This window comes from Macaca mulatta, chromosome 5 (assembly GCF_049350105.2).
Source record: "Macaca mulatta isolate MMU2019108-1 chromosome 5, T2T-MMU8v2.0, whole genome shotgun sequence".
Lineage (NCBI taxonomy): Eukaryota > Metazoa > Chordata > Mammalia > Primates > Cercopithecidae > Macaca > Macaca mulatta.
In genome coordinates, this window is record NC_133410.1 from 63,387,407 (window position 1) to 63,403,958 (window position 16,552).

General features: G+C 39.1%; 1 long non-coding RNA gene across 1 annotated transcript; it reads right to left on the reverse strand.

Annotated features, from left to right (window-relative positions):
* Positions 1-13,151: 13,151 nt before the first annotated feature.
* LOC144341171 (uncharacterized) lies at positions 13,152-15,559 on the reverse strand. Its single transcript, XR_013417953.1, has 2 exons — positions 15,192-15,559; positions 13,152-13,403 (listed from the first exon to the last, which is right to left on the reverse strand). It is a non-coding gene; the product is annotated as an uncharacterized LOC144341171 (long non-coding RNA).
* Positions 15,560-16,552: the final 993 nt, after the last annotated feature.

Consider the following 16,552-nt stretch of genomic DNA (forward strand, 5'->3'; position numbering starts at 1 on the left):
CTAGATTTTCTAGTTTATTTGTGTAGAGGTGTTTATAGTATTCTCTGATGGTAGTTTGTATTTCTGTGGGATCAGTGGTGATATCCACTTTACCATTTTTTATTGTGTCTATTTGATTCTTCTCTCTTTTCTTCATTATTAGTCTGGCTAGTGGTCTATCGATTTTGTTAATCTTTTCACAAAACTGGCTCCTGGATTCATTGATTTTTTGAAGGGTTTTTCATGTCTCTATCTCCTTCAGTTCTGCTCTGATCTTAGTTATTTCTTGTCTTCTACTAGCTTTTGAATTTGTTTGCTCTTGTTTCTCTAGTTCTTTTAATTGTGATGTTAGGTGTCGAGTTTAGATCTTTCCTGCTTTCTCTTGTGGGCATTTAATGCTATAAATTTTCCTTTACACACTGCTTTAAATGTGTCCCAGTGATTCTGGTACATTGTGTCTTTGTTCTTACTGGTTTCAAAGACCATCTTTATTTCTGCCTTAATTTCATCATTTACCCAGTAGTCATTCAGGAGCAGGTTGTTCAGTTTCCATATAGTTGTGAAGTTTTGAGTGAGTTTCTTAATTCTTAGTTGTAATTTGATTGCACTGTGGTCTGAGAGACTGTTTGTTATGATTTCTGTTCTTTTGCATTTGCTGTGGAGTGTTTTACTTCCAATTATGTGGTCAGTTTTAGAATAAGTGTGATATGGTGCTGAGAAGAATGTAAATTCTGTTGATTTGTGGTGGAGAGTTCTATAGATGTCTATTAGGTCCAGTTGGTCTAGAGCTTAATTCAAGACCGGGATATCTTTGTTAATTTTGTGTGTTGTTGATCTAATATTGACAGTGTGGTGTTAAAGTCTCCCACTATTATTGTGTGGGAGTCTAAGTCTCTTTTTAGGTCTCTAAGAACTTGCTTTATGAATCTGGATGCTCCTGTATTGGGTGCATATATATTTAGGATAGTTAACTCATCTTGTTGCATTGGTCCCCTTACCATTATGCAATGCCTTTCTTTGTCTTTTTTGATGTTTGTTCACTTAAAGACTGTTTTATCAGAGACTAGGATTGCAACCCCTGTTTTTTTTTTTTTTTTTTTCCACTCTCCGTTTGCTTGGTAAATATTCCTCCATCTCTTTATTTTGAGCCTATGTGTGTCTTTGCACGTGAGATGGGTCTCCTGAATACAGCACACTGATGGGTCTTGACTCTTTATCCAGTTTGCCAGTCTGTGTCTTTTAATCGCAGTGTTTAGCCCATTTACATTTAAGGTTAATATTGTTATGTGTGAATTTGATCTTGTCATTATGATGCTAGCTGGTTATTTTGCCCATTAGTTGATACAGTTTCTTCATAGTGTCGATGGTCTTTACAATTGGGTATGTTTTTGTGGTGGCTGGTACCAATTTTTCCTTTCCATATTTAGTGCTTCCTTCAGGAGCTCTTGTAAGGCAGGACTGATGGTGACAAAATCTCTCAGCATTTCTTGTCTGTAAAGAATTTTATTTCTTCTTCACTTATGAAGCTTAGTTTGGCTGGATATGAAATTCTTTTCTTTATGAATGTTGAATATTGACCCCCCACTATCTTCTGGCTTGCAGGGTTTCTGCAGAGAGGTCCTCTGTTAGTCTGATGTTAGTTTGGTAGGCTTCCCTTCGTGGGTAACCTGACCATTCTCTCTGGCCGCCCTTAACACTTTTTCCTTCACTTCAACCTTAGTGAAGCTGATGATTATTTGTCTCGGGGTTACTCTTCTCAAGGAGTATCTTTGTGGTGTTTTCTGTGTTTCCTGAATTTGAATGTTGATCTGTCTTGCTAGATTGGGGACGTTCTCCTGGATAATATCTTGCAGAGTCTTTTTCAACTTGGTTCCATTCTCCCCATCACTTTCATGTACACCAGTTAAACATAGGTTTGGTCTTTTCACATAGTCCCATATTTCTTGAAGGCTTTGTTTGTTCCTTTTTATTCTTTTTTCTCTAATCATGTCTTCTTGCTTTATTTCATTGAGTTGATCTTCAATCTCTGATATCCTTTCTTTTGCTTGATCATTTCGGCTGCTGATACCTGTGTATGCTTCACAAAGTTCTTGTGCTGTGTTTTTCAGCTCCATCAGGTCATTTATGGTCTTCTCTAACTGGTTATTCTAGTTAGCAATTCTGCTAACCTTTTTTCAAGGCTCTTAGCTTCCATGCATTGGGTTAGAACATGCTCCTTTAGCTCAGAGTTTATTGCCCACCTTCTGAAGCCTACTTCTGTCAATTTGCCAAACTCATTCTCTGTCCAGTTTTGTTCCGTTGCTGGCAAGGAATTGTGATCCTTTGGAGTGGAAGAACTGTTCTGGGTTTTGGAATTTTCAGCCTTTTTTTGCATTGGTTTTTCCTCATCTTTGCGGATTTATCTACCTTTAGTCTTTGATGTTGGTGCCCTTCAGATGGGGTTTTTGTGTGGACATCCTTTTTGTTGATGTCGATGTCTTTCCTTTCGGTTTGTTAGTTTTCCTTCTAACAGGTCCCTCTGCTGCAGGTCTGCTGGTGTTGGCTGGAGGTCCACTCCAGACCCTGTTTGCCTCAGTATTATCAGTGGAGGCTGCAGAACAGCAAAGATTTCTGCCTGTTGCTTCGTCTGGAAGCTTCGTCCCAGTGGGCCAACTGCCAGATGCCAGCCAGAGCTCTCCTGTATGAGGTGTCTGTTGACCCCTGCTGGAAGCTTTCTCCTAGTCAGGAGGCATGGGGGTCAGGGACCCACTTGAAGAGGCAGTCTGCCCCTTAGCAGAGCTTGAGCACTGTGCTGGGAGATCCATTGCTCTCTTCAGAGCCATCAGACAGGAACGTTTAAGTCGGCTGAAACTGTGCCCACTGCCGCCCCTTTCCCCAGGTGCTTTGTCCCAGGGAGATGGGAGCTAAATCTATAAGCCCCTGATTGGGGCTTCTGCCTTTCTTTCAGAGACGCCATGCCTAGAGAGGAGGAATCTAGAGAGGCAGTCTGGCTACAGTGGCTTTGCTGAACTGTGGTGGGCTCAGTGCAGTTTGAACTTCTCAGCGGCTTTGTTTATACTGTAAAGGAAAAACCACCCACTCAAGCCTCAGTAATGGCATATGCCTTCCCCCCCTACCCCCTGGTAGCTTGAGAGTACCAGATTAACTTCAGACTGCTGTGCTGACAGCGAGAATTTCAAGCCAGTGTATCTTAGCTTGCTGGGCTCTGTAGGGGTGGGGTCCACTGAGCTAGACCATTTGGCTCCCTGGCTTCAGCCCCCTTTTCAGGGACGTGAATGGTTTTGTCTCAGTGACTTTCCAGGCACCACTGAGGTATGAAAAAAACTTCTGTAGCTAGCTTGGTGTCTGCCCAAATAGCCTCCAGTTTTGTGCTTGAAACCTGGGCCCCTGGTGGTGTAGGCACTTGAGGGAATCTTCTTTGCAGGTTGTGAAGATGGTGGGTAAATATCTGGGCCAGAATGCACCATTCCTCGCAGCACAGTCCCTCATGGCTTCCCTTGAATAGGTGAGGGAGTTCCTGAGCTCTTGCACTTCCCGGTGAGGTGACACCCCACCCTGCTTCGGCTTGCCCACCATGGTCTGCACCCACTGTCTAACCAGTCCCAATGAGATGAGCCAGGTATCTCAGTTGGAAATGCAGAAATCACCCACCTTCTGCATTGATCTCACTGGGAGGTATAGAGTGGAGCTGTTCCTATTGGGCCGTTTTCGGATGACTATCTCATTCCATTATTTTTAACTTTATGAATGTAAAATGCTGCCATTACTTGCACAGAACAGTCATCTCAGTTATTGAGTTTGAGAAGTCCAAGATCAAGATCTGGCCGACTTGGTGTCTGGTGAGGACACAGTCTAATTCACATAATGGTACCTTCTTGTGGTGTCCTTGTATAGTGGGAAGGCTATTTTAATGTTCTTATAGTGTTAAAGCCACTTGGAGTTTTAGAAACTGATGATGTTATATGTCAATTATACAAAAATTTAAAATTAACATGTTGAAATGACTGACATATGGACTACAAATCACCATTATGACATATTTTAAATTAACACTGAATATTGTGATATGGGATACAGCACCATAAACTCATGATATACTGTCGATTGAGTTCTGCTCCTCTGGAGCTGAAAAGCTACAGCTGTTTTTCTGTTCTTCACTATACTTTCACTTCTACACCAAAATGCATTATATTTGCAAAAAAAAGTGAAAAAATAATAGAAGCTTTTTATTTGCTATAGCCATAACTAGAGCATGGTTAATTAATTGAAAAGTAGATTTAAAAAGAATTCATAGTAGAAGACTTTTGCCTAACTGCTTTTTATCCTGACCCCCAGCCCCACTGGATTTTCCAGATTGTCTTATGCTTTCTAATTTCTCTGTAAGACATAATTAGAATATGGAAAACATCAGTTATTTTAACCAGTTAATCAAGATAGCTTCTGTTGTGTCAGTATTATTTTAGGATTTTTTTTTTTTCTGCTTTGAAGTGTATCTTCTGGTATTCCTCAAGTTGTGAGTTGGCTTTCATTAGAGTTTTTAGAAGGTCTTTGCAGAGAGAGGGTCTATGGAATCTACTTCCTAATCTGGAGTTAAGAGCAAAAGAATTTGACCATAGGACCAACAGAATATTGACCTGCAAAAGTAATAGACAGCAGTGCTTCAGTTTTATTCATTCATTCATTCATTCATTCATTCATTCATTTTTAGAGACAAAGTCTTGCTCTGTTGCCCGGGCTGGAGTGCAGTGGTGCGATCATAGCTCAGTGCAGTCTCAAACTCTTGGTCTGAAGCCATCCTCCTGCCTCAGTTCCTGCTGGGACTACAGGCGTGTGTCACCATGCCTAGCTAATTTATTTATTTTTTTAGAGATAGGGTCTTGCTATATTGCCCAGGCTGGTCTTGAACTACTAGCCTCAAGCAATTCTCCTGCCTCAGCCTCCCAACTATCTGGGATTACAGGCATGAGCCATTGCACCAGCCAGAGTGCTTCAGCTTTAACTAGTCTTGGCAGGGACTATATAATCTGATTTATGTCTATATATGCAAAAAAGATAATTATATGCATCTTCTTTCCTTCTTCATTTGCTACTATGAACTGTTTTATCTACATGATCAGTTCTAATATCTTAAATGTACCTAAGTCCTTTTCCCTTTTAAAGTACTTTCATACACTTCATAATTATAAATGATCTGGAACAATTACTAGAAGAAAATATAGTGTTTTGGCAATTTGTGGGAGCACTCATTTTGTTTAACATAACAGAATCATTGAACTAATAATGGATAAGGTGACACTGGAATTTTCTTAATAATGCTTTTAAAAAGTATGTTGATTAGGGGAAATTAGATAAATGGTTTGTGCTTTACAGTAAAATAATTCATTTATTATTTTTGAGTTTTGCTACTTAAGTTAGCTTGTTAATCTTTCTCTCTCTCTTTTTTTCTTTTTGTGACAGGGTATCATTGTGTCATCCAGGCTGGAGTGCACTGGCACAATCATGGTTCACTGCAGTGTTGATCTTTGGGCTCAAGTGGTCCTCCCACCTCAGCTTCCTGAGTAGCTGGGACTACAGGTGTTTGCCACCATGACTGGCTAATTTTTAAAAATTTTTTGTACAGACGGGGTTCCCTTATGTTGCCCAGGCTGGTCTTGAGCTCCTGGGTCCAAGTGATCATCCTGCCGTGGCCTCTCAAAGTGCTGGTGTTACAGGCATGGGCCATCATGGTTGGCCCAGCTTGTCAACCTTTCTTTTTCATGCCTATATCTTTTGTATTAGCTGTGTCCCTCTTGTTTTGGTTTTCTAAAACTGGCCCTTTTTAGCTAGGAAATTTTTTCTTTCTCCTTTTTTTTTTTTTTTTTTGATTTTAAGATTTCACCTTTATTATATCCTTTTGGCTTGTGTTGAACAAAACCTAATCTAATCTATAAATCTTAAAAGATAAGCAGAGAGCTCTGTGTCTTTCCCTTGAGTAAGGCTCTTCCTCATTGAGAGAAGTGATAGTTATTTTTGTAATTACCATGTCTGCCTCTGAAGTTTTAGGTCTACTTTAAAGATAGCATTTTGTATTGGAATAGGAGACAAAGACACAGAATAAGAAGGCGTTAGACTTAAAGGGCAGGGAAATAAATATGTTCTGCAAGAGATAGAAGGATCAGTGGATACTCATACCAAGAATAGGGAGGCAGAGTATATCCAAAAGATATTATTCCTTGATTCTACTGGAAAATCAATAAAACACACAGGCTTTTGTAACAGTGAATCCATGATATCATCTGTATACAGAAAGTGTGGCCTTTGTCATCAAACAGCTCAGTCCCATCTTCACTGGGACCATTGCTTATTTGTCCAGGATAAACTGATGAATTAAATTTGATTGTGATCTGACACAGTTTCAAGATGGCTGACGAGAGACACTGCACATTTGCACTCTCCAGAAAGAACAAAAATTACCTATAGAGTGTCACACCTCAAATAGAACATCTAGGAGAGGCCACCAGAGTACAACAGAGAAGCCAAGAATAACATGTAAGGTGCAAACGGAGAAAGAAGCAAGTGGCCAGCTTGGCCAAGATAAGCTGGGAGCCCCAACGGGTTCAGTGTTGAGGGCAAAGGTTAAGTTAGAGACCATCAGTAGTCCACATCCTCACTACACAGAAACAATGTGACCATGGGAGAGATCCTCTATCCACATGATCACCGAAACTAGCATGCGCAGTGATGTGGAGACCCCAGGAGGGCATTGCACCAGATAGGGAATTTGCACTGGGTCCCTCACACGCTTAACACCTATGTGGCTGCGGCAGAGTGCCATTGTGAGAGAACACAATCACAGGACTACATCCAGCCTTGGGAACCACAGCCCCCATATCTCAACATTCGGGAAGCCTCCACTGACATCCCCCAGTGTCCACCCTGAGGGCCGTAGCAGCACAGTGCTGGCTGGACTGAAAGGTGCCGCAGGGTGCTCAGTACTCTATCCTACAGGGAGTACTACTCCCTGGTAACAAGATGGTGCAGCACATCAAAAAGGTAGCCCCTGGGACAAAGGAAACCAAAGTGTGTGCTTTTCAGAGCCTGAAAGCTCCCTTTCTGGGGCTGTGAGAAGTGACCCGACCTGTAAAAGTGGCACAAACTGCACTCGAGCTTACAAATGGAGAGTGAGATTCCATCCACCACTCCATCTCAAAAAAAAAAAAAAAAAAAAAAAAAAAAAAAAAAAAAAAAAAAGATGTTTTCATAACTTTCACGTATACTATTCACCTCACTCCTGAGGCCCCATCACCTTTCTTTTTGCTTTTGCTTCTAACTTAATGTTTGGCTACTTATCTATCAAAACAAGGCTTCTCAAATTCTATTAGTTTATGGAACCATCCTTGATGATATTACCAGCATGGTAGATTTTTCTCTTTCACCATTCTGAGCTTTGATAATTGGTTGGTACCTCACAATTTAGTCTTCTATCCTACTTTGTTATGTATCTGTCTTCCCCTTCTCTTTTCCTTTTTTTTCCGCTTACATCTAGACATCTACAGTGTAATGTTAAGTGTTGTAATATTGTCTTCTAAAGCGGTGAAGGATCTAGTGTGATATTTTCTGTTTTCATGACAGAGTCATAGTTACCAAAAATGGGCCCATAACTTTAATTTAGGAAGTCTTTGTGTTCTCTAGTCTATAAACTTTGGTGTCATGATTATGGAAACTTATTAGTTTATATTACAGATTTGTCTTGTTTTAGTAATGTTGACATTTATTAATCTAAGATTATTAGTCAATTATCTAAAATACAAATAAAGAAAATACAAGTCCTTCAATCTATTTGCTTGTTATAGGAAGTGATAAATTCTTTTATGTCAAGGTAACTCTGGGGCATTCATCTTTGATAACATCCAGGCTCCCTGGAGATTAGAGATGAACAAAGATGGAATTTTTGAATTCATTATACCTGTTAGTATGTACATTATAAGAAGGTTAAACAATTCCTACTTTGTGGTGAATGTCTCATTTGGAGTTTTCAGTCTTTCCAATTGGTTCTGTTTCTGTTATACTGTCTGCATATAAAGCATCCATAAATATTTGTAAAAAATGTGAACTTTTTTATTTGAGGTAACTATTAGTATTAAATGTAAATATGATGCTACTCAGATTCTCTATATCCTTATTTTTTGTCATCCGATTTGCTGAGAAAATGCATGTTAAATTTTCTCACCTGGATTTGGAATTATCAATTTTTTTTGTGTTTATAATACTTCTGTTTTATATTATAAGGTTTATAAAGTTAAGTATGTACAGTTTTATGACTTTCATATTTTCTAGATAGACTATGACTTTTATCAGTCTAACTATCCGTGCTTATTCTATTTAAATATTTTCCTTTGAATTCTGTTCTTTAATATCATCACACTACTTTTCTTTATGTGATATTTTTCTGAACAATTTTTCTCTTTTCTGTTAATAACTTTGTCTGTTTTTGTTATAACCATGTTGCTAGCAAATAGTATGCAGTTGTATTTTTAAAATAATCTGAGAATTTTTGTTTTAAAATATGGAATCCAACCTATTTGCATTTTCTCTGTTTGCTCTTATGTTCCAATTTATTCTCTTTAACTTGTTTTCCATTTTGTTTTCCAAGCTGTTTTGTTTCTCTTTTTTCTCATTGTCTTAGTTTAGGATGCTTACATTTTTTGTTACTTTTTTTCCTTGTGGGCTTGGAAATTTTATAACTTATTGGTATTCTTTTGTTATGAGTAGAAATTATCATTGCTATTAATTCTAATGTTAGAGATCAGAAATTATTCAATGCACACATAATTAAAATTATGTAACATTTGATATGTAGAAAAGAATATACAAAGCATAATAAGTGGACACCCATGAACCTATCATACAATTTAAGAACTCCTAGAACATTACCAGTATCCTACCAACACCCTTGTATCATCTGTGCACTACTCCTAGTCCATCATTTATCAGGCTAATGAGGTCTCCTGTTCCTAGTTGCTAAGAGGGTTTTTGTTTTTAATTATGAAAGAGTAGAGATTTTATCAATTGGTTTTTTGTTTTTAGATCAATTGAGATGATCATGTATATTTTTTTCCAGTCAATTAGTGTGGCCATGCATTTAAGGTTTTTAAATGTAAAACCATCTTTGCATTCCCGGAATAAACTTTAGTGTGTGAATTTTAATATATTGTTGGATTTGTTTTATAAATATTTAGCTTAGAATTGTTTCATCTATATTCATCAGAGAGATTAATCACTACTTTTTTTTCCCTCATGCTAACTTTGGTTTTAGTATCAAAGCATAACAGCATTATAGATTGAATTGGAGACTATTTCATTAAAAATTTTAATTTTTGAAAGAGTTTTCAGAAGATTAGAATGATTTAACTTGGAAAAGATGATACAATTTTCATATAAACCATGTAGGGAAGATTTTTCCTTTGTGAGAGGATTTTAATGATTCATTTAATATTCACCATTCTTAATGGTTATGGAGTTATTAAAGCTTTCTATTTTTTTGAGTCAGACTTGGTATCTCTCTCTTACACACATGTTTTCCTTCTTTCTCTTTAAATTTGTCTATTTCATTTGTCTTAAAAATTATTTTCAGAAACATAGTCATCACATTATTTTATTTTTACCTTCTGCTATATATAATTATGTAATAGTTTCTATTGCTAATGTTTTTTTATTTGTGTTCTTCTCTTTTCACAGGTTTGTAAGGAAACAATTTTTGAGTTCTTTTTTTCTCTACTTTATTTTGGTTTATATTTTATTAATTTTCTACTTTTGGTTCCTCTCTCCCTTTTCTTAGTTTTAATCTTTGTCATAATCATAAGTGTGCATGATTGATTGAGACAAGGTCTTGCTCTGTCACCTAGGCTGGAGTGCAGTGGCATAATCAACTCACTGCAACCTTAACTTCCTGGCCTCAAGTGATTCTCCCACCTGTCTTTTGAGTAGCTGGAACTATAGTCATGCACCACCACACCTAGCTAATTTAAAAAAATTGTATGTAGCGATGGGTGTCTCACTATGTTGTACAGGCTTGTCTCAAACTTCTGGCCTCAAGCAGTCCTCCCTCCTTGGCTTCCCAAAGCATTGGGATGACAGGTATGAGTCACCACACCTGGCTAAGTGTCCATAATTTAAAGTCAAATGGCTACATTGTTCTGTTATGAAGAACATGTGTCCCCTTCCCCACCCCCATTCCCTTATATACCACTTCCCAGGGCAACCACATTTACAGTCCCCTGTCTTCCATCTTTTTATTTGGTGTTTACATTTATTTCTCCAAGTAGCATAATTGTGTATTATTTCTTGATTCTTTTTCAATTTTGGGTATGGTCTATTGATTTTTTAATATGGAGGAGAAGGCTTTGAAGATCTTTTTCTCCTTCATCTTCCATTGTTCACTTTTACCTTTTGTAACCCCAACTGCATAATATGGTAAAATTTAAGTGTTAGTTAATGCCAATAATCAATTCATGTTTACACTGCTTTGAATGTGCAAACATTATTGACATATTTCACAACTCTTTGTCTTCCCTTGCTATGGTTTGGCTCTGTGTCCCCACCCAAATCTCATCTTGAATTGTAATCTCCATGTGTCAAAGGAGGTAGCTGGTAGAAGGTGTTTGGATCATGGAAGTGGTTTCTCCCATGCTGTTCTCATGACAGAGAGTGAGTTGTCACGACAGTGAGTGAGTTCTCACAAGATCTGATGGTTTAAAAGTGTGTGACAGTCCCCGCTTTGCTCTGTCTTCTGCCATCATATAAGATGTGCCTTGCTTCCCCTTTGCCTTCTGCCATGATTGGGTCCTGCTTCCCAGTCATGCAGAACTGTGAGTCAATTAAGTCTATTTATGAATTACCCAGTCTCAGGTAGTTCTTTATAGCAGTGTAAAAATGGACTAATAAATCCCTGGAATTAATTCTTGTGTCCATTTTCTATTTCCTTCATTTTTGACATACTTATTATCAGTTCAATTACTCATTGACTATTTAAATATCCGAAGACACTTAGACACTTATATTATATTTAATATAAATATTAAATTAATCTTTCTGAATAAATGTTTTCAGAGTCTTCTGACTGGCTCCAGAAAATTGATACCAAGGAGCGGGGCATTGCTATAAAGATATTTGAAAATGTGGAAGTGACTTTGGAACTGGGTAACAGGCAGAGATTGGAAGAGCCTGGAGGACTGAGAAAAAAGACAGGAAGATGAGGAAACACTTTGGAACTTCCTAAAGACTTGTTAGAATAGTTGTGACCAAAATGTTGATAGTGATATGGACTGTGAAGTCCAGCCTGAGGAGATCTTATACGGAAATTAGAAACTTATTGAGAGCTCTGCCTACTTGAATACTAATCATAAATTACTTGGGGTAAGAGTACTATAGAGATGTACAAGAAGAGGGTGGTGAAGCATGACCAGGGGACTTCCGATTTCCCATGAGTATGTAAAAAACATGGGCTTAGACTGGAAATATAAGGCACTGCTCCTTTGTTGTTAAAAGTATAAGGAGTTGGGAGGGGCATGGTGTGTGACATCTTTTTGTAAAGGTCGAGTTCCACATACACCTTTTGATTCCATATTCAAGATATTCATCCTGATTTTTCTCAGTAATATTTCAGAGAGTCTGAGAATAAATAGTAGACACAAATTTTATTGTAAGTACTATCTTTCTCCCAGTTTAATCTTGTTATACCTTTCAATACCAGGCACTGTAAAATGATGAGATTAATGTCCATAAGGCACTCAAACGCATATAAACTCACAAACCAGAAAGAATTGCAAACAGGGTGATAATATTGAAACATTTAAAGGATAGAGTGATTAGGAAATTAAACATAAATATTAAGTCAAAGAAATCAAGTATTGAATTTGAATACATTGTAGCTTGATATTTGGCATGTAAGAACAGTGTTATATGAGATCAGAAAAATTTATGACTTAAAATATGATATAAACACATAGAAAGTTTGAGTCTAATGAAGCTTTTTAAGAAATGGGTCACCAGCTCTGACAGACCCAGGGGCCGGCATGCTGCCTTTGTACTTTCTGCTGTTCTTTAAAAGCAGACGCAGAGGGAGGGGGCTCACTCTTAATTGTTGTGGAAGACACTATATGCTTCACCAAGAATTAGTGTTTTCATAGAATAATTTAGAAAAGAAATTAGCATAAAGTGTGACCACTGGAATTCTGGTAGAAGAAAAATATCTCCAAAAGCATAAAAAACCTTGGAATGCTAAAAATATATACATATAAAAATGGATATAAATACCACTGAAATTATCTGTCTCATTTTCCTTTTCTATACAAAGGTTTAATATTAGTACATAACCAAGAGTGGACCTAGTTGTGTGGCTAAGCATTACACATTTTAGGGGCCTCATAAGAAAAGAATAGAAATTATTTTTGCAAAATTTCAAATATATACAACCACATGAATGCATTGTTAGAGTCTCTAATGACACGTCATTAGTTGTCCTGAAACCTGCTTCTGTATTCACCCCATTGGGTTTCTGGGAAGAATAAATCAGAAATTGAAGGATGGACCAAGATGGTCAAACGAAAGCCTCCACTGATTGCCCCGCACAACATGAACACCAAATTCAACCACTATCTACACAGAAAAGCACCTTCCTAAGAACCAAAAATTAGGTAAGCAATCACAGTACCTGGTTTTAACTTCATATCACTGAAAGAGGCACTGAAGAGGGTAGGAAAGACAGTCTTGAACCTCTGATACAAACCCTCCCTCATCCATCGCGGTGGTCATATGGCAGGAAGAGACAGTCTCAGTGCTGCAGGAGGGAGGAGGGAGTGTGCAGTGCCTGTGGGACTGTTCACTGGACTCAGTGCTGCCCTGGGTCACAGCAGAAAACAAAACTGAGCTTAAGTCAGCTGATACCTGCCCACAGAGGGAGCATGAGACCAGCTCTAGTTAGTGGGGAATTGCCCATTCCAGCAGCTGAAAATTGAGTTTTGGCAAGCCTTGCCATGGCAGGCTAAAGTACTCTGTGGTTCTAAATAAACTTGAAAGGCAACCCAGGCCACAGGGGCTGCTATCCCGGCCCACGGGATAGTCAGTGTAGGCCCTGGAGGAGGGGGTGGGAATTTGGGGAACAAGAGACACGAGAAATGGAGACAAGACAGTGCTCTGATCAAGTCTCGTTTAATGGTGGTAATGCAATGCCTTATATACATTTGGAGGGGAAGGGGTTGGGCTAAGGCGGAAATGACCTCATTGCGGAAGGCGTGGCCAGATAGGCTTCGGTTTCTCCGGTCGGACGTCATGTTGCGCCTGCGCTGTCAGGTAGTCTTTTCGCGGGTGCGGGAAAAATGAATGAAGAAGAAGCGGGAAGAGCGCCATCTTTTAATGGCGGTATTAATACAGGGAAGAAGGTAAATCTAGGGAGAAGGTGTGGGGTGGAAATGAATATAGCTCAGGCGTTTAATCTTTAATTATTATTCGCTATGGCCGGGGCGTGCAGCTCCGGACAGGTCCCCCTTTTTATATTTTTATAAAAAGAAAACCCCTCGGGAACTGCGCCTGTCTTAGGTTGGGTCAACTCACCCCCACCTTCTAGGCCCGTCATGGGATAAGGCAGCAGCAAGGGCGGCCCTCCTGTCTTAGGCTCCGATGGAGATAGTGGCCTCTTACCCGTCATTGACTGTCCAGTTCAGCACACAGGGGAGGTGGTCTTATTAAGGTAAATAAGACTCACCATTTTCAGTCATCTCAAGGCGATGATAATGAACCTGTATAGGTTTGGCCTGGAAGGCCTCGATTTGTTGTCTGACAAATGCCATAAGCTTATTAAGGATTATAGGCCCGAGAGTGAGGAAGAGTAGAAGGGTGAGTAAAGGACCAAGAAATGGCAGGAGATAGGGGAGAAGTCCATCGAGTCCAGTCCATAGTGGATTGGCGGCCAGGCCTTTTCTGCGCTTTTCTAGTTCTTCTTGCAAAGTTTTTATCTTATCTCTGACGATTCCGGATTTGTTGGCATAAAAACAGCACTTTTCCTGTAAAGCCAAACATATCCCTCCCTGTTCTGCCGTTAACAAATCTAGACCTCTTCTATTTTGGAGAACTACTTCAGCTAACGAGTCTACTTGGTCTTGTAAATCTTGTATAGTACTGGATAAGGTCCGTACATCTGAGATTAGTTGATTGGATAATTTAGTATATTGGGTTAGTGAGACTCCTAGGCCTGCGGCTCCTGTAGTAAAAGCAGTGGTGATTCCTAGTCCAGCCAACAAGGGAATAAATTGTATGGCTTGTTTCGGTCTATAAATAAAATGTTCAATAGCGGGGATGGGGATAGGTTCATCTCCAGGGATGATATCAATGTCGGGGAGAAGAGTGGCCAGAACACAAAGCCCTGTCCAATTTGTAGGTAGATACGTATATGCCATGTTGTTTCCACAAACGAAAACCGAGCCATTTTATAGCACACAAAGGGTTGGTGGCATTGATTATGGAAGTACAGTTGCCAAACACAACATAGCCTAAATCAATTTCTTTAGTGTTATTATATGATGGTGAAAAGAGGCAAGAGGAATTAGAAAACGTCATCGGTTGAACTAAGGGGGGGGTAATAGGACAGGAATTATTTACTAAGGATTCATTTGAGTAATTGACATAGGGCAATGAAAGGTTAGGTATGGCTAGAGGAATAGGGGGTCCCATTTTAAGACAAAGCCAACAATCGTGGGCCAGGCTTGTATTGGACATTTGAAGTAAATTGTAAGTAGCATTGAGGATATCAAAGGTTTGGGCATCGAGCCTAAAATTATCTCTAAGCTCAGGCAGGGCTAAAGGGTGATATTGAAGTTCAGGATATGGAGCTTTATGAATTTCTTCTAATTTTTTCTGGACGGTTTTAATTCTTGCAATATCTAATGGGCCTCCTCCATCAGAAATGTGAATGGGGGCGGTAGTGCTCCAACAAACAGACTTTCCTTTTTGGCCGTTACAAGGAGATTGTACAAGTTTATTAGTGGATCCTAATACTTGTACGTCATTGATGCCTCCAGTTTGTGTTTTTAGTAATGTGGCCGTATAATATGTTCTATTGCCTGATTTGCATTGTTGATAGGCGGTATAACAGGAACTATGTACAGAAGATTGGAAAGAGCTACAAGGGCATTCTAGGAGCGGTCCGCTAGGTGAGGTATCTCTTGGGGTAGACTTACATTTCCATAACTGGTTTGGCATTAGGTAAGCTGTCTTGCCCGTGCAGGTCACCTGGGTGATTCTATCTGACGGAGGTTCAGATATTTGTCCCCCTCTGCAGTCACAAGGCTGGCCGTATTGTTTTCGTAATAATTCTTTTGCCTTATGAGGGTCACCAAAACCTGCATAGACTGTCACTATGTTATATAGAGCAATTATTCTCCAAAGGAATTTCATGTTAGGCTTCATTTTCTGAAAAACAAGAAGGAAAGAACTTCTCAGGGAGATTTATCTTCCCTGGACTGACAATGGTTATGATTTATTTGTCTTACCAATCTTTCAGGCAGCCATCTGGCTGCATCATTTTTTTGTGAGAAGATGCATACTGAGCCTCTCCCCCAAATTAAAACTGGATCGGGGCCATGCCATGAACTATCAAGTGGATCTTTCCATTTTACCATTGCAAACTGTTTTTGAGATTCAGGATGCCAGAAACGGTCGGCAGCCGATTTTCCATGACTGTCCAAATTTAAAAAATTAAGGATAAACAGGGCATGATTGAGTATGTTTCTGGGGGTACCCTTCACGGGGTACCAGCTCCCCCCTTTTAATTTTGTGATAATAGTTTTTAATGACAGATGAGCTCTTTCTACTATACCTTGTCCTTGGGGATTATAGGGAATGCCTGTGGTATGTTTAATTTGTAGGGTATTACAAAATTGTAAGAAGGTTTTGGCTATATAACTGGGGCCATTATCTGTTTTGATTTGTTTGGGTATTCCTAAAATAGAAAAGCAGTGTAATAAATGAGCTATGACATGTTTGGTGGCCTCTCCTGTTTGGAGAGTTGCACTGATGAATCCACTATAGGTGTCTATGCATACATGGATATATTTTAGTTGACCAAGTTCTAAGTGGTGAGTAACGTCCATTTGCCAAATTTCGTTGGGGATGAGTCCTCGGGGGTTAACTCCTAGATGGGGAACAGGTAAATATGTTATGCAGTTGGAGCATTGTTTAACTATTTGTCGAGCTTGTTCTCTGGTAAGTTTAAACATAAGTCTTAAGGTTTGGGCGTTTAAATGATGTAAGGCATGTGCTTTTTGCGCTTGTTGCAAATAAATTGTCTGTAGTGACTGTGGCTATGGTTTTTGTTGCCGTGTCAGCTGTTGCGTTACCTTGTGTTAGAGGTCCCGGTAATCCTGAATGTGCTCTAATATGCCCAAGAAAAAAGGGAGTAGTCCTTTTTCGGATAAGTTGTTGACATTGTAAAAATAGGTTAGCTGTGTCTGAAATATGTTTAATTTGAGACACGGTCTCTAAGAGGGGTATTGAATGAGCCAGGTAGGCGCTGTCTGTATAAATGTTAAGTGGCTGACAA